The sequence below is a fragment of the Nannospalax galili genome, unplaced genomic scaffold (assembly GCF_000622305.1).
Source record: "Nannospalax galili isolate Female #2095 unplaced genomic scaffold, S.galili_v1.0 scaffold84, whole genome shotgun sequence".
In the NCBI taxonomy this organism is placed as follows: Eukaryota; Metazoa; Chordata; class Mammalia; order Rodentia; family Spalacidae; genus Nannospalax; species Nannospalax galili.
The window spans coordinates 1,034,924-1,040,017 of NW_008352272.1; the positions used below are offsets into that span (position 1 = coordinate 1,034,924).

General features: G+C 42.7%; 1 pseudogene; it reads right to left on the reverse strand.

The window, feature by feature from the left end:
* Nucleotides 1–3,210: 3,210 nt before the first annotated feature.
* LOC103746933 lies at nucleotides 3,211–3,509 on the reverse strand (annotated as a pseudogene).
* Between the last annotated feature and the right edge of the window lie 1,585 nt (nucleotides 3,510–5,094).

Here is a 5,094-nt window from a genome sequence, read left to right on the forward strand (position 1 = left end):
GTGATATTTATCTTTCTGAGTCTGGTTTATTTTGCTTAACATAATGATTTTCACCAGGAGTTGTGGCACATGCTTGTAATCCCAGCACTCTGGAGGTCAAGGGTCATCTTCAGTTACATAGGGAGTTTTTTTTTTTTTCCCAGTCTTTTTGAGATAGGGTCTCCCTGTAGCCCCAGCTGGCCTTGAACTCACTATATAGATCAGGCTGGCCTTTAACTCATAGAGATCCCTTTACATCTGCCTCCTGAGTGCTTGGATTAAAGGCATGCACCACCATGCCTAGCAGTTTTTATTAAATTTATTTTTATTTGTACAAGTGTTTGCCTTGCTTGTATGTATACTGATATGCATGTAATTCCCACAAACACTGGAAGAGGATGACAGTTGCCATGTGGGTGCTGGGACTCAAACCCCAGTCCTCTGAGCCACCTCTCCAGCCCCTACTTAGGGAGTCTGACGTCAGCTTGGGCAACATGAAACCCTGTCTTTGAAAGACAGAAAAGTCATTCCCAGTGACAATGATTTTCCTGAAAAAGCCATGTTTTCATTTTTCTTGCAGCTGAATGTTCCATTGTGTTCTTTTTATCTGTTCGTCTCTGACAGGCATCCAGGCTAGCTCTATTACGTGCCTATTGTGAACGGTGCAACAATAAACAAGGTCGTGTAAATATAACTGTGTCATACTGACTTAGAATCTTTCAGAAATACATGAAAGAGTGGTATAGCTGGGTCATATGGTAGCTCTAGTCTTAGTTTTTTGAGGACCCTCCACACTGATTTCCATAGTAGCTGTACAAGTTTACATCTTTACCATTGGCGTAAAAGAGTTCCTTTCCCCCGCATCCTTACTAGCATTTTTTTTAAGACAGTATATTACTCTATAGCCTGGGATGCCTTGGATTTTATTGTGTAGCCCAGGCTGGCCTCAAGCTCATGATCCTCCTGCCTCAGTCTCTTAAATTCTGTGATTACAGGGTGGGCCATAACAACCCCCTCATTTGTTTTCTTAAAAAATTTTTTTTTGATGGGGCTGGGGAGATGGCTCAGTGATTGAGAACACTGACTGTTCTTGCAGAAGACCCAGGTTTGAATCCCAACACCCACATGGCAGCTAACAACTATTTGTAACTCCAGTTCCAGGGGATCTGACAACCTCTTCTGTCCTCCGTGGGTATTGAATGACACAGGTGCACTTACCTACATGCAGGCAATACATGCATACACATAAAATAAAAATAATAAAATATTAAAAATTTTTTTGATTTATTTTTATTTTTAATTATGTGTATGTGTGTGGGGGGTATATGCATCTGAGTTTATTTTTATTTTTAATTATGTGTATGTGTATATGTGTGGGGGTATATGCATCTGAGTGCAGGTAGTGCCTACAGAAGAAGCCAGAGGTATTGGATCTCTCAGAAGCTGGAGTTACAGGTGGTTGTGAGTCACTGGATTTGGTTGCTGGGAATTGAACTCAGGTCCTCTGGATGAGCAGTATGAGCTCTTAATCACTGGACCATCTCTCCAGCTCATTTGCCTTCTTGTTGAACAGAATGAAATGGAATTTTTTGTTGTTGTTTGTTTTTCTGAGACAGTTTCCCTATAGCCCCAGCTGGCCTGGAACCTTCTATGTAGACCAGGCTGGCCTTGAACTCACAGAGATCAAAGGGTTGGTGGGATAAGATAAGGCGCACATTTACACCTTCATGTTATGGTTCATCTTCACTTACCATTTTCAACTTTCCTCGGCCTTTGGCTGGAAATTGTTTTTCTCATAAAATTCCTTTTTGTTGAGATACATTTTGTAAACCATAGAATGCCTCCCCGTTTCTCTTTCTGCAGTACTGGGGATTGAGCCTAGGGCCTCACACCTGCCAGGCAAATAAATGCTCTACCACTGAGTCCATTTTACTTTTAAAATTTTGAGGTGGATACTCTACCCATGAACTGCATCCCCAACCTTTACTTTCTGTCTCTATTAATTTTTTGTCTCTATTAATTATTTTGACATTTCATATAAACAGAATCATGGACTATATGCCCCTTTGCATCTGGCCTCTTTCACCTAGCACAGTGTTTTCTAGGTTCATTCATGTCACAGCACATATCAGTACCTTCTTCCTTTTTGTGGCTGAATTATTTTATTTACCCATTGAAAATGGATATTGGGATTGTTTATACTTCTCTGTTACCATGAACAATAGACATTTGGTTGCTGTGAATATTTGTGTGTGTTTTTGCACAGGTTCGTTTTTCTTGGAGCAGAATTTCTAGGTTCTATAGTAACTCCATATTTAACATTTTTTTTCATACTAAGATTTTATTAGTTGAGGACCAGTACACAGACATTTCAATTAATACACAATTCTTAATACACGTACCAAAAATCTAAAGAACCATGTATTGTGTTTCTTTTTAAAAGTCATTCCAGTGATGTTCCAGCTTCAAACCTGCTGGCACATTTCCCTTCAGAGGATTCATGAAACAGCATCATCAGATGCTGACCAACAATCCTTACTTCCACTGAAATTTATCACAAATCCACTACACACTCAAATTTTCACCTTTCACAGCACATTATTTAAACTGTTAGGAAAACTAGACCACTGTGACCAGAGATGTTACAGAGCACACACAGTTCTGACAGGGTGAAGCCCAAGGAGTGAGTTTATGCTTTTTTTTTTTTTCCAGAAAACAGTTTACTAAAAACACAGGACTAGATGTCATCCAAAATATTCAAGACACATTAAATACACAACTGAGACTCCAAAGTGCCATTTAGTATGCTCTGGGTCACAGGATATAAAACTAACCCCCTCTATGGAATGTTACACCGACACCCAAGGCAGTCACAGCCTCCCATGATTCAATATACCACTATTTTCTGGTTATACCAACAAAACAAAACAACCCCCAAAAAACCAACTAGCGAATGATTTCACCTCTTAAAAAAACCATTTGCGCTGGGCGTGGTGGCGCACGCCTTTAATCCCAGCACTCGGGAGGCAGAGGCAGGGGGATCTTTGTGAGTTCGAGGCCAGCCTGGTCTACGTAGTGACTCCAGGACAGCTGGGGCTACAGGGAGACCCTGTCTCAAAAAGACCAAAACAAAACAAAACCCTTTACACTTGAGAAAAACGGGATGAAATGATTCTCCCCTTTCAAAAAATGTTTCTAGAGCTACTAAAAAATTTGCGGACATGATGCGGATCAGCCGGACTTGGCATCTGTCTCTTCTCCTTCATCAGAGGCAGGGCTCTCCTCGGTGCGGGTCTCTCCATTTTCGGCAGGCAGGTTAGTCTCCTGGTTGGCTACTTCCGCCTGCTTTCCCTTTGGTCCCCTTTTTTCCTTTGGTCCGAACTTTTTTGTCCGAAGATTTATCCTTTCCCGCCGCCTTTTTTGGCGTGGGTTCTCCTTTGGCAGGAGCAGGTTTGGCCGACAGCCTCGCAAATCTGCGCTTGGGCTCCGCCTTGGCCGCAGCCTCGGGTCTCGACCTTCCTCTTGGGCATTGCGGAGGGGCTGCAAAGCGAAGGGCGGTCACCTAGCTGTGAGGCCTGGCAGCTGCTCCTCCCACCGCCCCGACTCCATAGTTAACGTTTTATGGAACTGTCAAACTTTCTCCCTCAAAGAAGAAGCTGCTCCATTTTGCATTCCCTCCAGCAGTGTAGGAAGGTTCTGTTCCAGTTTCTCCACCTACCTACCTGCACTTGTCCTCTCTGATTCTGGCGGCCTAGTGAGCGTGTAGTGGTGTCATTGAGGCTTTGATTAGCTTTTCCCTAATGACCAACAATGTGGAACATCTTTTTGTGCGCTTGTTTGCTCAGTTTTGCTTGCCTGGTGCTTCAATCTAGATTTTATCCCCGAGGGCTTCAAGCCCCTGGTTTGCATGCCTGAAGAAGGCTGCTTGTTGTGGTTGCCTCCGCACAGGAGAAACTAGTGCAGAAACATTGAGAGGTAGTCTAGTTAATCCTCCGTGTTAAAGACATCCTCCTCTCTGAATTCATCATGTAGCAGAAATTCTGGGTCTTTTTGATAGTAACATCCAACTAGCTCAAGTAACACAGTAGCTCCTTCTTTTCTTGCTAGACCTACTGATGTTTGGAGCCCAGATTAATGGAATGATGACTGTGTCCCCTGGTGGAAGTGTCTCTCCCACAGGGATCAAAACCCATAGTTCAGCAGGAATTAAAGTTTCAGAGAGAGGAAATAAAGATCTGTAAGTGGGTCACTGGGACTGATGGAGGAGGCAGGGGCCACTGTTACCCACTGGTCTTTAGAGCTGTATTTTCTGTTAGGGATATACTACCATATGTTAGCTGCTTGTTCAAAGTATATGCCACATCTGATATATAGCACTCTAATCTACAAGGTATATTATTCCCAGACTGGTGTCTTAGTTGCATCTTGAAAGGGTCATTTCAGTTCTCTATTAAATAGGCTTTGTTATGGTTTGGATACAAAGAATCTCACCCAAAGGCTCATGTACTAGAGGCTTGGTCACCAGCTGATGAGCTTTGGGAAGTGACTGAATCCTGAGAGCTCTGACCTAATGGATATGTCGATCCCTCGATGGATTTGTAATATGATGACATTACTAAAAAGTGGAGAAAGTAGGAGGTGAGGCCCTTCAGAGGAAGTGGGTCATTAAGGGCATGCCTCGGGAGGATGTATTTGGTCCTATGCCCCCCTTGTGTCTGTCATTCCGTCTGCTTTTCCGTCTATCTACTGTGAGGTGAGTATTGTCTGCCACATGCTCCCATGGCCATGATGTTGTATGTCAATGTGGGCCCTGATCTACAGCATCAGGGACTATAGATGAAAACTTCTGAAACACAGACTCAAATAAATATTCCTTAAGTTGTTTTTGTCAGGTATTTTGTCAGAAAAATTTGGTGAAAAAAATTTAATTCAGGCATCTTCCTTTATTTATTTGTTAATATTTTATGTGTATGAGTGTTTTGCCTGCATGTATATAAGTGTACCACATGTGTGCAATGCTTTCAGAGGCCAGAAGAAGGCACTAGAACTGGAATTATGGATGAGTGTTAGCTGCTAGGTAGGTGCTGGGAACTGAAACTGGGTCCTCTGCAAGAG